Genomic DNA, 24,561 nt, shown 5'->3' on the forward strand with positions numbered 1-24,561 from the left:
TCCAACTTTTACCAGAATTTAAAGACATTTGGTCTCTTGTCATATGTGCATCTTATATAGCCCTAGAAATGTTCAGTTAGGAAACATGGAGTAGAAAACATAATAGAGGCACCACATAAGGACCAATGATTATGAAGTAGGTTAAACTAAAGTAAATCCCAGTTACAAATTCCAGCTACATGGATGAGTCATGTTAGGTTAATTGTCACTTACACATGCATCAGCTATAACAGAACTGTCAAAGAAACAAGAGGCAACTAACAGCTTCAGTTGGGTATACCTGCATGGATTCCATAAGGACTGGATTGGGGATACCTCCATGGATTCCTGAAGGACTCCTTCATAAAAGGTTCATAAAATGTTATCGGATGTTTATCAGATGTTTATTGATAAATACTACCCCATTTTATATTTGCAGTATGCTGAACAACTGCATCAGCAAAGAGCAACAGTGGTTGCAAATTTAATCTAATTGATATTTTTTAAGATGCTAAAACAACCATAGAAAATATGACCACAGAATGGAATTTGTGATCCAGTTCAGAATATGACCACAATGGAATTTGTGATCCAGTTTAAAATATGACCACAGATGGAATTCAGTTTCAACAAAGATTTTTTTTGTTTTTTCAGAAAAATTTGACTTTATTGCAGGACCACTGTTCTGAAACTGCAACACAGATAGACATACTGCAGCACACATGCACACATAATTTGGTGTAAGGAACATACAAACTGGGCTGCAGAAAAGCCAATAAGGTGCGATATATCTCTATTGATTATTTTCTTATATGTATGCATTTACATATGGAAAACACAGAAGGGGTTTTGAAGACAAAGGGTAACCCTCCTCTCATTAGGTATTAATATGTTGTTAGTTTTGCACACACCCCTGTCCTTCCAGCTTTTATCTAAATAGTCTATGCCTGATCTATAAAAAATGAAAAAGCCCTTACTTCTGATCTCTGCTACTGTTTAGGCTCAGGGAATAGAAACAGTTTTCTGTTTGTTTTTTGTTTTCCCATTCATTTCTCATGCACAGATAATACCGTTAGCTACAGATATCATGAGGTATATATCTTAGATTCAACTTACATCTTACATTTAATCAGAGCTGTACGACATGCTGCCTTTAACAAGACTGTATGTATGTCAAATGTACTGGCTTAGATGCCACATAAATGTAGCTGTTTGTAAAGACAGACAGAGCTGCTGACAGCAGCTGTTGGCCCACACTCCTGGTTTATACATCAGCAAAGCCTCCCCTAGCAGTTTGACTGAAAATGTCTACCACAACCTTTTGGTTGTTAGATGAGAGCTAGCTGTTGTAATTTCTAACAAAATGTGAAAAACAAAGCAACATCCTACAGTTTAAATTACCCAAGGCCTTCAGTATGCATTAAACTGATGATGTTCCTGTAATATTTGATGTGTGCACATCAAAATAAAATTTATACTACATTCTGTAATTTATTTTTTTTTTTAATATGCCAAAGTATGATAATACAAATAAATCTATCCCATGAATACAATGATCACTGGTCTGAATATTTTCCTCACAGAATCTACCTAGTGAGACTGCCTGATTCTAAAATAAATAAAACACTCCAGAATGGATATTATATCCATGCCATAATAAGGCTGCAATTCACTTTTTGGCCATTCTCCAAATGAGTTTACCAATTGGAGATATGTGAAGAGGCCATCAGTGGCTTGGCGCTATAGGGAATGACACCTTCAACACTCACACAGCACCAGTGAATTGATTAAAAAACATTCGTGCTTGTACATGACTTCTGTGTGGGCATGGTTGTTGTCATTTCCAAGCTAAATAAAATGAGTCACCTGGTTTTTACAATGATATTAGAAAAGATAGGAACTTCCCAGGCACCAAGTATATGGCCCAATCAACTGAGAGCAATTGTATCTACATAAATAGTTGAGAGTAACTGTAGTAGATAAAATCAAATGACTATGGGGAAAGGATGTAATAAATTTTCCATTCACTTTCCACAGACAAGTGAACATACCATAATTTTGCTCAGGCTCAGGAAGAAAACAGTGAAATCTCAGCGATGTAAGCAAATCTTAAGGTGCATTAAGACTCGGTAGAATTGGTTATATTAAAATAAACCCTGGTTCAGTTGTTCTGTTAGTACAGTTCTTCAGAGCAAGTAAGAAAGTTGGCCTTCGAACTCTGGTGCACACCAAATAAGTGGACTGAAACCCCTTGAGCAGGTCTGTCTCTGTCCACTTCCAAATTAACGCTGGTGCAGTTCATTTGAAGTATGAGAAACAGATGATCAAACACAGGACAGAACAGAATGGTGATAGTGAAGATGAGCAAACGTGCAGCAATGGGGAGGCAAAATACCTCATTAGCATTTGGTCCAATGAGCATATTTGTACTATACATCAACAAATGCACATAAAACCCATGTATTAAAAATTCCTGCAGCTAAGGAATTACTCATGATTTAAATGCTGCATTTTGCCAGCATTTCCTGAGTTTTCCACTGGTAGAACCACCCCACATATACAAATCTCACAAGCACCCAGTTTGGTTTGCATTACCGTAGTTACGGTGATCATAAACGCTGCATAATCAGGATGTGATGTATCCACATTACTTACTTACATCTTTTTGTTCAATGGTAAATATGTCAGTGTGAATGGTAAATTTACCTAAGACTAAAAAGCAACAATGTATAATTTTGTGCTTTGGTCTAGACCAAGGGAACCACACCGCATATGCAGCCCCAGAATATGCCACATATAACCCACAGATGTTATTCAATTTTTTAGATTTCAGTTTTAATTGAATCTTAACCTTACCAATCCAATTAATATTTGCCATTACCAAGATTAACATTTGTGATTTTCCTTGCAGAGAATACTCATATCTTTTAAATTAATTTCTCAGGCATTCTCTCAAACACCTGTAGGATGTATTACATTATCCATTCTATGATAAGATTTTCTAGGCAATTTCTATCTTCAAAATGGCATAAATCTTTCATCCTAAACTCTCTCCCACAAGGCATCAATGTACCAATAAATAACGCGAGTATATTGTTTCCTCCATGTGCTTCGGTGCTGGAGTTGAGCAAGGAAGAAGGTAGAGACATCTGGCTGTGATACTCTGTTCTACGGACAGTGTCACTGCTTGGGGCATTTTGAATGTAGTAATAAAATGGGCAATGATAAGTGTGATAAATGACAAACCTGAACCACTTTTTCTATTACACATGAACAAACACTTTATTACAGCAAACAAAAAAAGGTTTTAGGTTACTGTATGGCTCTCAGTGTGCTTTTAAAAATAATTAGGACTATGGATTCTGCATCTCTGTGTTCACCTTCAACTAGTCACATGATCAAACCATAGACCATTCAAAACCTGGTAATAAATAAATGACTAATTGCCATTTGTTGTCAGTCTCTCTTTCTCCTAAAATGACACCCCAACTGAAGTGTCATTGGTTGTTATACTGAGTGCAGGCAGAGTTAGAATTAGAATGCCTAGAACTTTTTAAATTTCAAAAACAGTTTCTTCACACTCACCTGTGCAGGATATGTAAGATGTTTTCTGCTTAATAATTAAAGTACACCATGCTGCTTTAAGAAAGCTTCATCTATATTAGGCCATTTATATGAAGTTGATATTATGGTCCACAGGCACTTCAGGGTGGACAGTCAGTTCAGGACATTCACAGCTATAATGCAGTGGCACTTTCTCTACAACACTTTTACATAAGTTTATCAGAGGTGTCAGGCCCTCTTACTGAGTCACAATCCGTTCCGATGTTGAAACACTTCTTGCCAGTGCCAGCTATCTTGTGGTCTCGCAACAGGTATTTTACTTTTCCATTTACCATCAGGGCTGTATGAGATCAGGGTAGGCTATCCACCTCATGTAGCATCCTTTTATATGGGCATTTACCATAAGGGGTGTATGAGATCAGGTTAGGCTATCTACTTCACACAGCACCCCTTTATATGGGCATTTTCCAGCTTGGTATACCTGAGAGCTGTACATCTGCTTAGACTGAACATCCAGGTGGCTGCTGCACTATCATGACAAAGGTTTCCCCCAGGGTAATAGTGGCTCCATCCAAATGTAATCTGGATGATTTGGAACAGATACGACAGGATCTAAGTAGTTTTGGATCACCTGCTCAATACATTTCCTCCTTTTCTGGCCATTCTGATAGGACTGCACAGAATTCAAAAGGGCAATTCATTTAGTTTCGTTTGCTTCTCTGCGATGGCCCACTACACAATGGTTGAGGCCGCCGACATCTGCTCACAGACTCCATCGACATCACCCTCCAAACATATAGAGAGCTAAGGTGGGGTATGACACTGGGGTATAACACTGGTGGAGTGTAACACTGGGGTATAACACTATAGTATAACACTGAGGGGGTACAACTCTGGAGTATATCTCTGGTGGGGTATAACACTGGTGGGGTATAATTCTGGTGGGGTATATCTCTGGTGGGGTATAACACTGGTGGGGTATAACTCTGGTTCTTAATATATGTGCATCCTTTTGATCCTCTGCAACAAGCTGACATCAAGCCATCTTGATTCTGACCCCACATCCAGCCAAGCCTGTCTGGTCCTCTGGATCAGTCTGACGCCCTGGAAGCTTTTTGGAATGAACATGAAAACAGATACTCTGTATTGCAACAAGTCTGATCCCTGAGGCTTTACAGGATCTCTACAGTGAACATGTACTGAACAAACTGGCCCTTCATTTTGTTATGTGAACTGAAATAATACAGAACAAATCAGTTAGCTAAGATGGCAAAACCTTTCAGGAGGGTGCTGTCTAAAGCAGTGCAGCTCAATGTATATTACAAAGGCTCCATGGGAGGAAAGAAAGCGGGAGGTGTTCCAAACAGAAAATGACAGCAGCAGCAAGCTATACTGTTTTAAAGTGAAAAAAAATCTTCAGAATCACCAGAGATTTAATTACAGGAAGCCTGGTCTGTCTTAGTTTGGGGGATGAAGCAGTTAGGAAGTCTGGTACATGCATCCTATGTCCTTGCCCTTTTGTCACATTTATTCATATTTATTTGTACCTGGGACAAGCTTAACTTTCGCCATTTTCAGTACCGATGTAACTCTGGACTCTACTGATCCAAGTGCTGACTTCATCAAGCATAAAGCATTCAGATGAAATGTCAGTTTGCATTGGGACAAACTGGGATTTAGAATGGCCGGGGGCGGGGGCTCGGTGGATGTTAGCACGCGTCCGATAAGTGAGATGGAATTTATGGCTGGATTAAAAGCCATTAGTGTTGACGAAGTGTTAAAACAGAGGCTCACCCTCATGCCTTTTCACTACGCCTCTCAGCACTGCTTTCGGCCCAAGCCTGCAAAATGCACATGGGAACAACAGAATGGAAAAAAAGAGAAGAGATGGGATCGATGGGACCCAAGGTTATACAATGCCATCAAATAAAACTAACACAGCCAATGACTTTGAACAAGAAATTCATGGCAGATGAGCATTTGTTTATATCAAGGGGGGTATTTAATTCCCAGAGACCAGAGCATGCCAGAGTGGGGTGCAATTTTATCATTCTTCAAGGGTGTGGAGAGAGGGAAAGGGAATGGCAAATGATGGTGACTGACACAGGCTGCAAGCCAGCCTAGTAGGAGCCCACTGCACAGAAAACACTGGTGTGATGGAGGGAGAATTTAAGTATCATATAAGTGAGTCACTGCATCAGGCTGCTGGTCCTGCTGCTTCTGGCAGATAAAGCAGTTACACACCAGTTACACACCATAAGAGACCAACTGGGTAGCCAACAAGCATTTATGCATGGAACTGGGATTTATTTTTTTGAAAAAGATAAACAAATATTGACATGAAAATCAATTTTCGAAAAACAAAACAAAACCAAAGCTCTGAATTATGTAAAGCCACTGTTTGCACTTGTGTCAGCAGATATCCAGGATGCACGGACTCTGCTCATCAGTGCTGTGCTGCTAAAAGCACTCCATGGGAGGAGTGACGCTGAAGGAGTCAGGATCCTTTGTGCTGCTGACTTCCTGCCGTGTGCCTTTGAGGTCGAGTGATGTGGACGGAGTGACATGCCAGTTTTTGACAAGAATCTGGATTGAAAAGTAAAGCTGTTGTTTTCTGCTGAAGATAGCAAAAGAGTGGGCAGTTATGAGGCCCTCTAGGGAGTTTATCCACCAGGTGTCTGTGAGAAGAGGCAAAAATAATAGGTACAGTCTAGGTAATTCATGAGTTGCCATTTAAAAAGATGCTCTGTTCGTTAAACTGTGCTTTCCCTGAGGGAAATCTTCCAGGAGAGTTTGATAATTCAGCAATACAGATTTCCCATAAAAATATATAAAGTCCCTACTGATTCATAACTGTAGTCTGGGACAGGTCCTCAGCAGTGTGTAACTTCTGTGGTTTAGTGAAATCCCATGAAACAACTGAAAACAAGTTGTATTTTCTCTGGACTCCTAAGCTTATGCAAAGTTCTCTCTAGATGAACATATTAAAGTCCCAAATGGCACTGTTCACTTGTGAGTGATTTTTTCTATGTTCACTGTTCACTTTAAGTGATTTTTTTCTATGCCAAATATTCTGAAGCCACCACCATAGAGCTACCAAGCCTCATAGCTTAGAACAAACAAGATTTAAAGTAAAACATTAGCTATTTCTAAAGCTGTTGCTTTCACTATCGTCCTTCCAGACAGTGAGAACATAGAGCAAGACACACTATAGAGAGCAGATGCAGGAAACAGAGACTATGAAGATCATTAGCTGTCTGCCAGGAAGCTACACTGTCAGGTTTTTAAGTATCACTGTGTATAGGAGACAGACAAATCCTGTGCAACTATGAGAGAGCGAGAGAGAGAGAGAGAGAGAGAGAGAGAGAGAGAGAGAGAGAGAGAGAGAGAGAGAGAGAATTCAGTCCAATTCTCTCAAGAGGATTTGAATTTAATGTACTTTGTATATTCCATGCCAATGCCTGCAAGCATTGATCCATGAAGTCTTGTAAGGGAAGCACAAAGGGTGTGCAAAGAACACCACAGGGAATACCAGGTTCTGCATTTAGAATAGGGTTATTCCCTTAATAGCAGAATTGTATGTTCCCAATCCAGTGTGCATTTGCAAGGTATAACCTTCTAGCTAAATGGTGTTTATTGAAACATCTTTATTCTATAGACAAGGGGAGTCCATTTATCATACCTGTTCATTCAGCTTACTTTTTTTTACATTTAAATCCGGTGATAACACAGATAGTTGTAGTGTACCTAAACTACATTGCACCTACAGTATACTGAAACTACATTACACCTAAACTACAGTGCACCTAAACTACATTACACCTAAACTACAGTAAACCTAACCTATATTAAACTTAAACTACATTACACCTAAACTACATTACATCTAAACTATATTACACCTATACTACAGTATACCTAAACTACATTACACCTAAACTACAGTATACTTAAACTACATTACACCTAAAACACAGTATACCTAATCTCCATTACACCCAAAATACAGTATACCTAAACCTAGACCTCGTCTCCTGCCTGACCTTTGGATACCTCCCGGACGCTACCCCATGTTTAGACCCCGGATCGAGCCGACCATGCTTACCTGTCTGGTTCCAGGAATTCGTTTCTTTGCTCAAATAAAACCTCTAGCAATTGGATCCTCTTCTGTGTGTGTGCATACATTACAATTACACCTCAAATACAATATACCTAAACTACATTACACCTATACTACAGTATACCTAAACTACATTACACCAAACTGCATTACACCAAGAATAGAGAACTGAATTGTGTACCATGGGTTAGCCTAACCCACCTGGCATGATGAATTTAACTTAAAAGAGCTGCTGGGTAATTATACAATCTTTGCAAGTGTTCTAGGCAATAACAAAGCAGAGGCCATTGTTAAAAGAGAACTCAACTGATTTTACAAAATGTCTTCATTGGTTAATGGTTCTGATGTAAATCATGGAATTAACAGTGTTTTGGTGTGAAATGTGCCTTTCTAGTGAAATTTACTTGTTCACAATTGTAGTACTAGAAATCAGGTGTTTAATATATCTGAACTATAAATATAACCATTTGATCTGCTATCCAAAATGACAAAAATGAGTGAACTTAAGTCTTCTACATTTTTATATGACATGCTGATAATGGTCAATTATGATCATTTGAAAACATAAAATAGAACATCTGTACTAGTTTTCCTTACAACACCTGGCATGCACCTCTCCTAACCCTAACCCAACCCTAACCCTAACCCTTACCCTACCCTAACACTATCCCTAAACCTAAACCAATCCCTTACACTCCCTTTACGCTACTATAACCCAACCATAACTCTTACCCTACCCTAACCCTACCCTAAATCAATCCCTTACCCTCCCCTTACCCTACCCTAACCCTAACCCTTACCTACCCTAACCCTACCCAAACACTATCCCTAAACGTAAACCAATCCCTTACCCTCCCCTTACCCTACCCTAACCCAACCCTAACCCTTACCCTACAATTAATCTACCCTAACACTATCCCTAAAACTAAACCAATCCCTTACCTTACCCTAATCCTAACCCTCTCCACCTGCCTGGCATTTGTGAATTTTGGGTAGGCGGGGTACACTGCATGATATCAACCAACATTCATATGTGAGTCTTCATCAGGGGACAGATCACAGATGTCTTCATCAAAGGACAGATCACAGGTGTCCATGAAAGGACAGATCACAGGTGTACCTTTCTGGTTAATTGTTCAGAATAGTGGTAAACTGTGCCATACCAGGCTACACAAATAAGAAAACACATTACATGGCATTTTGGAAACATACCTCCTCTAAGTCCTCCACATACTCTGCAATCTTCAAAAACAGGTAAGAAAACTGTAAAAAATAATGTAAACAGAAGTTGTTGCTAATGTGTGCTATGTTGAAAGGCTTGTGTGCATTAATCTCAGCTGAGAACCATGAAACATGGTTATAATATTACTCCATAAGTAACCTTATAACATAGGAAGACCATATTTGGGCTTGCAAAAAAAAGGGACAGGACATATACATAACCAATATTAACAAATGTATTTATTACACATACAGGAACAATACAGTTGCCTTCAGAGACTTCAGATACAGTATTGCTGTATATGTGCAATTCATGTGGGAATCTATTCTAATACAGACTGGCCATGCCACATCTATAATACTGTCAGATTTCTTTTTCTTTCTGCTTTAACTTATTTAAAAGCCTAAAAAATAATTCAGAGTGTAGGTGATCAGATGTGAGCATAAGGAGACTGAATTATTCAAACTATTTTGTCATGTATGTAGGGCTGCATTATTATTTTAGCAACTGAGTATTCTATTGATTACTCCATTGATTAATTGAGGAATCAGATAAGAAATACTTTTGCTTTATTAAAGAGCAATAGTAAATATACAAAAGAGAATAAATGTTTAAATAAAACATCTTCAGTAATACAAAATCAAACAAGTAAATAAAAATGAATGATTTTTAAATTATTTTAAAATAGGTATCCATGATATATTTCACATGACCTGTTTTTTCTGTGTTTTTCAATATATGTGCAGAACATCTGTTTGTGAACGGAGTCGTTAAACATTATTTTTGATAATAATGGTTTAGTGATGCTAAGTGACTGTTGATATGATTGGCAAACATAAAATAGTTTGGGTTACACACCTGAAAAATAGAAAAGGTGATTCCCTAAAAATATATATGTACACTCTAGCATAGATCCAAAAAGGTAAAATTCAACATCTCTACCAATAACTAGGTACTTTGCCAGCTAGTCTTCCATAAAATAGCAGCGGCATGACTGCATGACCTCCTGAGACATGCACGATCGCCCTGATGTGTGAACGTCTCCTGTCTCTGCAGTGATAACCCATGCATGATGGTACAGACTGTTCAGCCTCTGGCTAGGCTCCATGTCTGCTTTTAACTAAATATAATTTTCCATCCTTATTCATGGCCTCTCTGTCTCTTGCTAGTGATTCAAGAAAATATGTAAAAATACTTTTATAAAGTCATGTATGGCTTCTTCATATTAGCATTTCTCCTTTCTGTAGTAGAAGTAATACAATATCACCTCGCTTTAACGTTGTTTTGGTACGCTCCCACATTTTTGTTGTTAGTGAGCCTAGTATTCAGCTACTGAATCTGTTTTCAGCTTGATAGATGTTTTGCACATATTTCACTCAAGGCACCATGGAGCGTGGGAATATTGTGGACATAGTTATATGGATTAAAAGAAGCTTGAATGTAAAGAATTTACTTTGATGATATTTAGTTATTGAGTTACTCGAGTTTAGAAATCCTGGCAGGAAACTTTTTTTGCATCCCAAAAGAGGACATGTCCAGGACATATGGTGCCCATGTATAACAAAACTATCAGAAAATAATGTCTCAGGCATCAAGAAACATTTGTAACTATTTTGTGTAATAGTTTAATGTACCTTTTAAAGCCAATAAAATGCTGTGGACATGTGGTTCCTAGTACTACAAATGTGAACAAGTCTACCTCTGTAGATTTCTCTAGAAAGGCACATTTCACACCAAAACACTGTTAATGTCTTTTTTATATCTGAATCATTGAAAGATGAAGACATTTGCCGAATCAGTGGATTTAAGATTTGTGGTACTACAGCACAATAAAGGCAGCAGAAGTTAGGAGGCTTTTGAATGTTGGGACAAATAAAGGATGCCAGCAAATAACATTAACCTTCAAGCACTCATCTGAAATGTCTAGTTAATCTGTCTTTAATCTGAATCCTGGTAATGTAACCAGGAACCTGTGTCATGTCAGTTACAGCATCTATGATTGTGGCAGATGACGTCATGTAAGAGTAGTATTGCAATTAAATTAATCTAGTTTCTGATTCTAGCGTTAGTGAGAAATTTTGCATTGCCAATGACATTCATGCTTAGTTCAGTACAGACATGCACACAGAGTATCATCATTTTCAACAATGATCCCGAATAGCAGTTCAGATTTTTTGTTATTTCTGAAAATTTCATCCTTAACTGCGTTCTCATCAGTCTGACGCGGAGCCCTGAACTGCTTGTAATTATTGTCTGCTACTGCTTAGGGCTGAACTAAATATGATATCTTAATCATATCCAGTTAACTGCATATCATTGTTGATGAAGAAAGCATTTCAAACCTGACAGTTCAAAAATTTGAATTGATTGACGCTGACATATTAAATGACAACTACATAAACACATGATAAGATGTAAAAATATTCTAAGATAGTCCATTAGAACACTATCAGAGTTTTACACAGGGCCCTGATACACTCCTCATACCAGAAACCACATCATCATGAGTTCTTCTCAAGGGTCATCAGGTAGGCACCTCGCCTTATCTGTGTTTTGTTTAATTAAACCCATGACACATCAACAAGACTCAACAGTGAGGTCTGGTGTCCCAGCCTCACCCCCCTCCAAACTCACATTTAAACCAAGCCATACATCTTTAAACATAAACCAGCCTCAGTGACACTGTTCACAGATGCTCAGGGCCACCAGTTCCATACAGGCTTTACGCACTATGCCACTACCACACACAACCCATCAAATTTCAAAGACAACATCAAGTTTGATTTAGGTGTCTAATGCACCTAAATAAAGGCATTTAATTTTTTTATATCAGTTTCAAGTTCAACAGCCATGCACTGAAAGTGACAGCATGGAACCTGAATACAGATGAAATCATGGGCCAGGTGCAAATGAAACCCCCATAAAACTCTGAGAGCTCAGAGCTCAGTGACAGAGATTCTAATAGATGCTAACTTCTGACATAACAGCATGTAAACAGTCTCTTAGGTCTAGCCATGGAAACAGAGTACAACTGCAGGAAACATTTCTCATTTTCCACAGGAGGTCTCTTTGATCTCCTGTTCCATTAAGACATTCCTCGTACAATTACACACACACATTTTAAAAAATAAGAACTCATATGTCCTGTATTGGATAGGGTGTATAAAGGTTAGCTGTAATATGCTTGATCTTTTACTACATGGTCAATGTATATATGCATCATAACAACCAAATCATGTTGCTCCAAATAACTAATGACATTTGCCTGCTATTAGTTTGTTATTTCCAATGCATCTAGTAAATGTTAGCATAAACATCTTCTATCAAAGGTGCACACTGATATGTAAACCCTGCTGTTTTTAGTTGGTTTTCCTTTAAATTCAGGTGAAGCCATGTGATCTGCCCATTCATTTCCATTCCAAAGAAGAACCAGTACAGGTTCAGTTCTATGATCAGCTATCATCACCCTCTACTTGAAAAAACTTGATCTGAGATCTTTTGCCAAAATTTGGTAAGTTAGTTCAGCCCGCTTGTCTGACTGCATATAAATGGGCTCTGTCACACTCCAGCCCACACCCAACCCAACCCAACCAACCAACCAACCAAACACACACACACACACACACACACACACACAAATACAGGCCCATTCACCCTCCTCCAGCCAATCAGACAACACCAGCCCATCAATCACCAGTCCCTCCACCAATCACAATGCACAACCACTGCCATGTTCATAATCACCAATTTACTAATAATCACATACACCTGCACCTCCTTACTGCCTCCTTACTGGACCAATCCCTCAGTGCATCACTGATTTGTCCTTCATGAGAATCTGTCTCACAAAACTACGAACTTCAACATTACTCAGTCTTTTGTTCACTTTTTTGCTCATTTTTCTGTTACATGTTTACCCTTTGTTCACGCCTCTCTTTATCTATTTATCTGGTTATCTATTTAAAAACAATACCATTTGTACTGCTTTATAGGTTGGTGCGCTGATGCAAATATTGCTGCTGTCAGAAGAGATAAACTCAGTAGCAAACAAACTAGCATCCCTATTAAGCACAAGTCTTTGGAAGGAAAGTTTGTTTAATTGCCTAGTAACAGAAAGGGCTCCATGTGCTTGCCTCTGAAATGTGCATAAGTTCTGCCACTAGTGCAAATTAGAATCAGAGTGCAACAAAAGCTAACAAACTGTAATGTTTAAATCTCAAATGTATGTTTAAATCTCATATCTCAAGAGTTAACAGTTTAGTTTATTGTACTGGCTTCCTTGACAGCTGATGATAAACTATCCACTAAAGGCAAACTACATAAAATCACCAGCTAGTAATATGGTTTGTTATGATATGGCTCATTTTTGTATAAGCTAAATTACAAGCATCTGAGGGAGGCAGACTGAGTGTATGAAGAGTTTTTTAAAAGATATTGTAATTTTGCAAATTGCTCAAAAAGGAAAGAAATTAAACTCAGTGCCACAGTACGTTCACAGTCCGTGTAAAATACCGCCAGGCTGATAGTCCTGCCAGCTTTGGCTGTTCTGATGAGCAGGAGTGGGGAAAAAATGCCAATCAGTCACTGGTTCCCTCCTGCACCTCCACTGATGTAACTTGGCTAAGACACACAGGTGTGTGACAGGGCTAGGAGTGGGAGATGGCTCCTCAGAGCAACTGGGGTCTGATAAGCCTCAAATCGTGCTGAAAACGTTTGTGAAGTCACAGGGGAAAACAGGACAGGATGTGGCCTCCCTCCATGCCTTAAGAGATCTCAAAGCCTGTTTCCTGTAGGTCTGTTATCCCAAAATGCCCCCATGTTGAGTTGGTTCCCCCTTCATCAAAGTTGGATGATTTACTGAGGCGAGTAGGTGTGGGGTTTTTGGGTGGCACACACGCATGCACGGCAGCCATATCCCATGGCGGGCAGCTGTGGCCCATGGTGGGACTGAAGAGGAGCTGTGCCTGGAGCAGACCCAGGCCCTCACCCCAATCTTTCACCCCACAGATTTCAATCACCCTGTTCTCACCCATCACACAAGCCTTCAGTTGGCCCTGGCATAACTGACCCTCCCACTGGGACATGTCTGGTACTGTCAAGACACTAATGAATATCTTAGGCAGGTTGCCAGAGACCTCACCACTACTACTTTAAAATGGGGGCGGGGTAAGGGTATGTTTAATGCTATAATTGATTCTGTCAATAAATCTCAACATAAAAGCCTGACTCTGTCTCGGGTATGAGAACCAATAATGCAGTAAAAAATAAATAAATAAAAATTAATAAATAAATAAATAAAATATGCTGACATATTAATGGGTCTAATGAGAGTGGAAAAGGGTTCACATTCCATACAAATCCTATATCAATCCTAAAATCCTAACTTAAAAAGCTAATCCGTGTAGCCTTAAAGGTCTCGGAAATAAAAATCCTTAAGATAATGATGACCCAGTAACAAGTGGCAGACAAAAGCTTCAAGTAAATAACATGTCAAACCTCACCCTGAGCACAGGGATACTTCAAGACACTTGCATAATTAAACCTTCATCTCACTACATTCATAGAAATTAACCAAGAAGTACATTTTTTAAGAATCAGTGTAATTCTGCTCTTAGTGAAACACTTTCATTGTTAGTTATTTTGCCGGGATTTAGCAATAGTAATGTCGTCATCTTATAGTACAAAAAGAGTAGCACTGTAAGAAACCATGCCCATTTCACCGACGCATTGATGCGGCCAGGGCTGCTACATACATGACAAGATTAATTGATCATTTGAATGCTACTCAGTAGTCCACTCCATGAGACACGAAGCGGAAAACTGGAATCCGCTCTCAGCGAGGGGACTGAAAAGATGTTTTTTATGTTTTACTGTGTATTAGAAAAGGTGAAATTTGCCGACCTTGTATCATAATGTTTCTTGGTCGGAATGCCAATGTCCATTACAATGTCCTGTAGACGCGATATCTCAAGAGAAGCCTTAAACCCTTAGTACTGACGTAAAGTTAGGAGATAGCCCCCCAGACTACACAGAGACTGTATAAACCAGCAGAATAAGAGTGTGTGTGTGTGTGTGTGTGTGTGTGTGTGTGTGTGTGTGTGTGTGTGTGTGTGTGTGTGTGTGTGTGTGTGCGCGAGAGAGAGAGAGAGAGAGAGAGAGAGGGGCAGCGCGCGCGCGTGCGTGTGTGTGTGTGTTGGCCGTCTGGGTGACACTCAAGGAAGAAACAGTCCTTGTATAGAGTACATGCGCATCAATGACAGAAGGGTCAAATCCCGAGAGGACCGGCCGGTTGTCTCCCATCCTTCAAGTGTCTATCCAGACCACAAAGCGGAATCTCGTCGGTCGCCGACGCAGAAATGTTTCGATTTAAATGCGTAACGCTTCGCAGTTTTGAAGGGCAAAGCCGGGAACACTTCACAAACACCACGAAAACACAACCGACAAAATCATCCTACTTACTGTTTCAGGACCCAGATACTCTGTTCTTCCCGCGGGACTTCATCCACTGCACATCCATTCCAGTGCTGTCCATTTTCACGAGGGTTTCTTCGGTACGTCTGTGGTAAATATCGTACGTACACAGTCTCGACCTTTCTTTCCTCAGCCTGCCTACATGTTGCTGACTGGCTCTCTCCCTCCCTCACTGTTTCCCTCTCCCTCTCTCTCTCACTCACTCTCCAGTTATTTTGTTAAAATTCAGTATATACGCCCCGTAACCTAGCAACCTTTCTCTCTCTCTCTCCCTTCATCACTCCCGCGACACGTGTTGAATGCTAAACTTGTGTGGAATATTTTCACCGACGAAGTCGATACGGTCCCACAGCGGCGTATCAGTATGCAGTCATGATATTTATTATAACTCTAACAGCTCCCTCTCCTCTTAAGCCCATCCGCCAACCTGCTCCTTTACATTCTTCACCTTCTCTGAGAAAAAAAAACGACCTTTGTCGTACAGCACATCTACGTAAAAGCGTAACGGGAGGGACGCAGCATTTCAACCCTCCGTAAGTTATTTATTCACACGGGAATTCGCGCGATTCACTCTGTTCTTCGAGGACTCAACTTCTAGTATCTTTCTGTTTCCATTTCAGTGTAGACAAAATTCCTACTGCCATAAGATTACACCAGCCTAATGTGTCAAAAAACAATTCTGTGTTGCCTATCAGTACTTTACTCTCAGTAATTATGTTCTTGCAGGGAGCAAGAATGAGAAGTGAGCTATCTCGGTAAGTAGCAAACTCTTGAGGATTCGTATCTTGTTCAATTGTATTCCTCCCTCAGCCGGTCATTTTGTCTTCTCCAGGACATCAGGGTGTAGAGTGCTGCAGAATGTGTGTGCCTCGACACCCTGCTCAGCACACGTCTGTCTTATCCAGAGGTGATCATTCACAACTCTGTGTGTTTGTGGGGGGGGGGGGTTGAGATAGAAAAGAAAGAAAGATAAAAGTGTATTGTGCATGCATGGGAGTGTGTGTGTGTGTGTGTGTGTGTGTGTGTGTGTGTGTGTGTCTGTGTGTGCTTTCCCAGTAAAGATAGCATACCTCATATTTCTTCCTGTCTGTGTTTGTGCATAAATATCAAAGATCTTTCAATTTCTTTCAAATAATAGAAACACGCTTAATTACTTTAAAAGCCACATCTGTCACATCTGTTTACAGTCTTGCAGATAATTGGACGAGGGGGTTCTGACCTTTCTTTGAAGCTGTGATACAATAGTTGATCCACCATCAACACACCACCGTAAATCATTTCATGGCAGGGTCAGTGCAATCTTGCAGTCCAAGTTACAGAAAAATCCCTTATTATGTTGATTTTTTTGTGTCTTTGGTATAAATATATATACAATTATTAGGTTTATATCAAACATTTTGAAAACATTTTGAAAACTAGAAATCACCTCTAGTTACAGGAGCAGAGAAATTAATTTACAATTAATTCACATGCTGTTGTAATATTGCTCCACATGTTTACTGTTTGTAGAGAGCATGTGGAAATATCATCAAAGTAGACTTACAGTACCATTTCACTCTTGCACTGTAACCTGTAACTTAATGTGTGTATTTCATGCAGAGTTAGTAAGTGTTAATTAACTGATAAGGTGAAATCAGGTTTGAGCAGGAAAGCCACCAGACTGCACTGGATTCTTGTAGTTGTGTACCCCTCCTCTTTCAAATATGGCATACACTGTACATTCCAAATGTCTGCTCTGATCAGGGAAGTCAGTTGTCTGGTTGGTTCAGACTGAGTGTAACCTTCCCCCGTAAAATCATCATCCAACAAGTTACCCTTATCAGAGTAGTTTACTTTATTCGGGAGGCAAATATTATTGACTGTGTGTATGTGTGTTTTGTGTTAGACATGCATGTGTGTTATGTTAGACATGTATGTGTGTTACATGTTAGGCATGTATGTCTGTTATGTGTTATACATGTATGTGTGTTACATCTTAGACATGTATGTGTGTTACGTTAGACATATGTGTGTTAGACATGTATGTGTTGTTGTTAGACATGTATGTGTGTTACATGTTAGACATATATGTTTGATAGACATGTATGTGTGTTGTCCTTAGACATGTATATGTGTTATGTGTTAGATATTTTTGTGTGTTACATGTTAGACATGTATGTGTGTTACGTTGTAGACATATGCGTGTTATGTAATCCGTGTGTGTTATACATGTATGTGTGTTCTTTTTAGACATGTATGTGTGTTAAGTATAAGACATGTCTGTGTGGTATGTGTTAGACATGCATGTGTTACATGTTAGACATGTATGTGTGTTGCATGTTAGATATGTATGTGTTACGTTATACATGTATGTATGTTACATGTTAGACGTGTGTGTTACATGATAGACATGTATGTGTGTTATGTCATGTACATGTGTTAAGAGTTAGACATGTATGTGTGTTACGTCATGTATGTGTGTTACATGTTAGGCATGTATGTGTGTTAGGCATATATGTGTGTTACATGTTAAACATGTATGTGTTACGTGTTAGGCATGTATGTGCGTTAGATATATATGTATGTTATGTGCTAGACATGTTTGTGTGTTACATCATGTTCATGTGCTAAGTGTTAGACATGTATGTGTGTTAGGCATGTATGTGTGTTAGACATGTATGTGTGTTATGTGTAGACATGTATGTGTGTTACATGTAGACATGTATGTGTGTTACATGTTAGACATGTATGTGTGTTACATGTTACACATGTATGTGTGTTACATGTTAGACATGTATATATGTTATGTGTTAGACATGTATGTGTGTTATGTGTTAGACATGTATGTGTTTTACATGTTAGACATGTATGTGTTATGTCATGTATGTGTTACCTGTTACACATGTTAAATGCATTTTGTTCTTTATTGTTGCGGTCATCGATCATAATGCCGCTGATGGCTTCACCTGTGACTATAGCTGTTCCTACTGTATTTGTTTGTATTGCATTTTTTACTGTGACTCTAGCCATTACTACTGTATTTTTTTTGTATTGTATTGTTACTGTGACTGTAGCCATTACTACTGTATTTGTTTGCTGGTTTACAACTAGCTGTCGAGGTGGAGATTGCAAAATTTCCTGAAATGGTTAGATGTAACATTCAAACATTGTGGGTAAATTATACTTTATCCTCACTATTTTACACTAACAACTACTCTGCATGTTCATATATTTTGGTCTGAAAGGATCTTCACGATTGGCCAGATACTGTCCACACAATCGATGATCATTCCTAATTTGCACTGTGGGTATAAAACTTCAGAATGCTTGAAGTGGCATAGTTGTAGAGTATTGAAAAAAGGTACAACACAGTCTAACTAATGTCTAGTAAATGTTTAGGACTTTTTTTATTTAGCTAAGAGATTAAATAAAGTTGATCCTGTGTTATAGTTCATGTGATAGCTGTGAAAATTAAACATTATACTGCAGCAGGCTATATTTACTGTTCTCTTGTTCATGCAATGACAGTGTTAGTTCTTTGATTGTAGGGTATATAGCTTAACCAGGCCAGGCCTCGAGTCAGTGAGTGTACATCATTAAAGAGGAGTGATCGTAGTTAGCACATGGAAGTTGTGAGCTTTGGGAAATTACTCTTAGAATTAATTTATTAGACACCCGCACAAACAACTACATTTTCTCTTTTAAATTATCGCCCTTCAAAGGGCTCTTCATAAATGTTTTACTTAAACAGCTCTAGCATGGCTTACTCTTTAGTGACCCCATGTGGTATGGATGCATTAGAAATAACATGGTAATTTCATTAGTGATTTGGAGTAACATATGTTTTGGTTGTTAAACATTCATGCACCCATTAACATTCATACTCCCTATAACATTTATACACCCTGTAACATTCATACACCCTGTAATATTTATACACCCTGTAACATTCATGCACCCAGTAACATTCATACACCCTGTAATACTGATACACATTGTAACATTTATAAACCCTGTAACATTCATACACACTAACATTCATGCACCCAGTAACATTTATACACACTGTAACATTCATTGTCAGTTATTGATGTTACTGGTTTGTATATGTTGTACACTTCGTGTCGTTCCTTTCATGTCATTCTTTCAGTGTTTAGTTTCATCTTCTTGATTTAACTTTTTTTTCAAATTTGTGTCTGGTTTTGATATGTATTCTCCATACATATGTGTATATGTATCTCCTAGTTCTTCAACTACAGACAAGTCTAAGGCTAATGAGTAGTTGCCTTCAGTAAAGTTTGCTTGTCTCGTCTTCACAAATGTGTCCTGCTTCATTCACTTATTACACCTAGCAACTGTATATTTTCAAATACACTGTGCTATATATATATATATATATACATGGTTTTTATGTTGTTTTTAATTTGAGGTGACAACAAAGCTGAGTAAAATTATTTAAATGTAAGGTAAGTGTAAAAAATGTCTATTTTCCCAAGACTAAATGATGGCTTTCCATCTGCCTGTACATTATATGTTTGAGATTTCTGATTTTTATATACAAGAAAATGTGGTCTTGCTGTAGTCAGTAGAATACTATTTGAGAACATTAATTTGGCAACACCATCTCTGGCTTACTCTCGCGTGTAAGCCCTTAGAGATTTATCTGACCTCCTCACTGAGGTTAATAACGTGGTGATTGCTAATATGTACAAGTAAATGAGAGTTGGGGGGGGGGGGTCTTTGAGGCATAGCAGGGTATGCTGAGAAAACCAACATTGCATTATTAAGTTGAAACTGCCTTAACAGTTTAATGAAATATGTTGAGAAAGGTATCTGTTCCTTCTTTGGCAAAAGAAAGTTTCAGTGAGGTTGTGGGACTCTGACAAGAGCTGATAGATGCTCAGAACACTACAGATATGAATTAAAACCCAGCCATGTGAATAGGATTTGGCCTGATGTATAATGAGAAGTGTGTGTGATGATTGCTTGACACTATAGATCAAGACTTTCAGCCTTGATGCCCTCCTTTTAGTTTTTAGAAACCCTGCATAATACTAAAGCTTTATAATTAGGTATTTAATTTAAAAATGCATGTTGTAGTAAGTCTTGATTTTCAGATGTATTTAGACAAAGGGAATTTTCTAGCACAACTGCACTAAAAGAACAAAAACACTCTTATCACCTTTAGTATAAACTAATTATCAATACCCACATTTACTCTCTGAATGACCAGAATCAAGTGCTCTAATGCATTGAAATGTGCTGGTGGAGCAGGATATTACCCAAGGCCAAGCTTGCTTGCCATGTTTGTCAAAGCAACTCACATCTTTGTGTCAGAGGCAGTCCCCAGGGCTTAACAGCATGCAGTAACAGGTCTGATGGCTTCATGATTAGCCCATCAAGCTGAAGACCCAGGTCTTCGCGCTCAGTGATAGCATTATGGCTTAATCTCTCTCTCTCTCTCTCTCTCTCTCTCTCTCTCTCTCTCTCTCTCTCTCTCTCTCTCTCTCTCTCTCTCTCTGCAAAAAGTGTACTTTTGTGTCTCCTACTTCCAGAGTTATATAGGGTAAGTCTTCTCTTGTATATTTTAGATTTACATTTTTGGTATTTAGCAGACACTCTTATCCAGAGTGACTTAAAAAAGTGCTTTGTAATTTACTCATAGAATAAATCCTAGCCAGTGCAGTAGGTTAGAGTTCAAGATACAATTGAACTAGAATGCTGTTGAAATACAGTAGTCTAGCTTTGAGATGACAATAGACTGCACAAGGACCTGGGCAGTTTCCTTCGAGAGAAATGGCCGATTGATTCATAAAAATCCATCTTAAGTAGACAACACCACTGATATATGGATCAATGGGCTTCATCCATTTTCATGGTTGAGCTAGGTCTACAAAGACACACTCACTTCCTGAAAGCTGTTACAGTGAATATAAAGAGGCAAAATATATATATATATATATATATATATATATATATATATATATATATATATATATATATATATATATATATATATATATATATATATATATATATATATATATAATATTCAAACGTACTGAGCAAAAAGGAGAAAGGAAATACAAGAGTCATTTGATGAGAGAATAATCTGTCAGAACTAATTTAAATAACTACAGTCTTCTAGCTACAGATAGATATAGTTACATGGGGTGATTTTGTTAGCTGCTGCTATAAAGAAACTTGATTCTTTTGCCCAAGATGGCCCCTATAGCTAAAGTTAGCTGTCTTCTAGTCCTGGCGTAGAGTTAGGGTTAGGATAGGGTCAATGTTAAGGTTCGGGTTAGAGTTAGGGTTAGGGTTAACATATTGTCACATATTCCTGGATAATATACTACTTGAAAGCATTTGGAAGTCTGAGCTAGAGTGATCATTACATGATGCGTAACACTTTTAATGAGGCTAGTTGATGATTTAGAAGGCCAGTTAAGGATTCCACAGATTTGCATGGATCTTTGTGTGGATCTTTGTGATGTTAATGTTCAGAGACCACATGATGTCAGAGGGACATAGTAGATCTGATACTGATGCAGACAAAACTGTGGACTAGGCAAAGCATCATCACCAATTTCAAGACAGCATGTTACATTTATATATTCATATATTCATGTGTATGAATGCATAAAATAGTGTTTGTTTTGTTTATATGTCTGGATTCAATTTCATCATGAACCCTCCAACCCCTGCCTGTCATCCAGACACACTTCTGAAAGGAAAACTGCACTTGGGTTTAACAATTGGGTGGGGTATTACTTGTGTTTCTTGTGTTTTCTTGTGTTTCTTTTTAATGAGAAATATTCTAATGAGAAATTTAACAACAGAGTTTACTTTAATATGTGTTAATGGCCTTAGATCAATTTAGACTGGTTTTATGGCTTTAAATAAATAAAAAGGAAACAATTATTCATAAAATAAATGTATTTCCATAACAACACCAGGACAATGTTCTATCAAACAATATTTGGTGATTTAGTTCAGTTCATAATATGACAATGCATATCGAATTTGTCATATTGATTTCAGCACTTATTATTTATTGGAGCCTGGTGGTGGATGCCTAAATGATATCATTCATATTCAAATGATGTCATTCATATTCAAACTGTCTCGTCTTTTCCAAGACCTCGACCTGTGTGAGAAAAGTAATTTTCCTCAATGTCCATTTTAGCATCTGCCAGTGATAAACACACGCACACACACACACACACACACACACACACACACACACACACACACACACGTACACACACACACACAGATCAAAAAACTAACAATCATACATTTCCAATGTAACCATTTAAAATTGGATTTTTCCTGAAATCTAATCTGCTATTTCAGGTGTCAGTCATTCAACTTATCTCTAAACCTTTAGGAGTGTTAATGTAAACAAAGTAAATGTGCCTTTCTTTATGTCACCATACCCTGACTATTCCATGAGTACATCCTTGATGATTGGACAAATTTCATTTGTACATTATATGAGCTTACTTCTTAAACTTTTCTCTGAACTTCATTGTGATAGGATCAAAAATATATTAACAAACTGGCTGAATTGATGACTGACAGGGGGTACTGGGTCAATACTAGCCTCAATATCCACATCCCTTTGCTAGGCAGCATAAATGCAGCCTTTCCTGGGATACACATGACTGTCTATGGGAAGATCATTTTTAAGACTCACAATTTCTTCTCCACCTCATATCCTCAGCTAGCCAGAGATGTTCACAGACATAAAACGTAAAGTACTTAAGAAGATAATACAGCAGGAATGCTTTGACATGAACGTGTGTGTTTGTGTGATCATGTGCATATCTGTGTGTGTAAACTTCAGATTTCATATAAGGATATTATATTATTATTACTTTTAGTAAGAAATCATTAATTGAGGTTGTATTGTATAGAATTTGAGGGTTTTGTCCAGTTGCCAGGACTTGAGCTTGAACCCCAACAATACCACAGTCATCTCTACTTGTGAATCAAAGAGAACCCAACTGGTCAAATGGCCCCTCTCTCTGATGGTCAGCACTGGGTTTCTGCTGCTTCACATATGCAGAAGTATGACACAAGTGCTGTGAGTAGCAGTTCAGAAAGGCGTGAGAGCTGGCTTCACAAGGCATACACTTTCCTTTGCTCTCGCAGGCTGGCTGGCGCCAAACAACAGGGGAGGACCAGACAGCAGATGGAAGTCAAAAGCCTACTATTTGGGAGATAACTGGGCATAAAACAATTTCCCAGCAAATATAATCCATTCATATACTGAACAGAAGTTTCTGGAGAATTATTTCTGATATTATGATTTACTCTAGAACTAGTCTCTAGAGAAATGTTGTACATTCCAAACTCTCAGATTTTTTTGAATGAATCTGTTAATTTTATAGCAATTGTTAAAATGTTTGAATCTAACAGTCCACAATAGTCTAATAAACAGTATGGTAAAACTTTTGAAAATCACCTCCTCCCCATGCATACATACGTTAGGACATTTATGCCATTCTGAGATTTGTTTCATGAACTCTGCAGATCTTCTTTCAATGCTAGTATTTGTAGTAATTGGACTAACTCGGAATCTCAAGCTAGCATTGTAGTGAGTCAACACAGTCTATAACAACAAGCATTATTGTGAGTAGATATGGTCTATAACAAGCATTGTAGTGAGTCAACATGGTCTGTAACACAACCATTTGGAATATGGCAATTTATCAATCAGCATTGATGCAGTGATACAAACTGAGCACAGTTTTTGGGCTGTTATGACTTGTGAAAATGAACTTGTTTACAAAGTAAGCTAGCATGAACTACTTATCTTATGAACTACCTATCAGGCTACTTGGTAATGTGTTAAAAATTTATGCTTCCCTGAGAGAGCCAGTTTTAATAGTGTTGGCTACTTTTACTTGATTTCATATTTGAAGATCCTGAATCTATATGGCAAAACAGAGGAGCTCGGGGTTGTTTTTGTTTGTTTGTTTTTTGTTTTTTGCTGATTTCTAGTTCTACAGTGTACATACCATACATACAAATTATTCTTTAAGAAGCAGGAACTGAAATTGCTTTTGGTCTTAAATTAAATTAGCAGTTGTTCAACAGGCCTGCACTTACTGGATTATTCCTCTCACCATACCTCCACTTTGGCAAAGCAGGAGACACTAACGTATAGCTGGTAATGTGTAACTCATTTTAGGAGTCATTCAGGGCTGTTCTAACC

The 24,561-nt window shown here is 38.3% G+C and overlaps 1 protein-coding gene and 1 long non-coding RNA gene across 4 annotated transcripts in view; one reads left to right on the top strand and one right to left on the bottom strand.

Annotated features, from left to right (window-relative positions):
• grin2da (glutamate receptor, ionotropic, N-methyl D-aspartate 2D, a) overlaps positions 1 to 15,471 on the bottom strand; it is a 69,170-nt gene extending 53,699 nt beyond the window's left edge. Inside the window, exon 1 of one of the 2 annotated variants that reach the window (XM_081705952.1) lies at positions 15,345 to 15,471. The gene's annotated coding sequence lies outside the window, so the exon portion shown is untranslated. The remainder of the gene's footprint in view (positions 1 to 15,344) is intronic. The other variant, XM_035529242.2, reaches the window with a different exon arrangement.
• LOC145653172 (uncharacterized) lies at positions 15,299 to 18,831 on the top strand. 2 transcript variants are annotated; one of them, XR_014119500.1, is made up of 5 exons: positions 15,299 to 15,436; positions 15,771 to 15,889; positions 16,083 to 16,111; positions 16,189 to 16,263; positions 16,544 to 18,831. It is a non-coding gene; the product is annotated as an uncharacterized LOC145653172 (long non-coding RNA). The 2 variants fall into 2 exon arrangements; XR_014119498.1 differs by lacking the exon at positions 15,299 to 15,436 and having other exon boundaries at positions 15,603 to 15,889.
• The last annotated feature ends 5,730 nt before the right edge of the window (positions 18,832 to 24,561 follow it).

Source organism: Electrophorus electricus, chromosome 2 (genome assembly GCF_041902795.1).
Source record: "Electrophorus electricus isolate QZ-2024a chromosome 2, ASM4190279v1, whole genome shotgun sequence".
NCBI classification, from domain to species: domain Eukaryota; kingdom Metazoa; phylum Chordata; class Actinopteri; order Gymnotiformes; family Gymnotidae; genus Electrophorus; species Electrophorus electricus.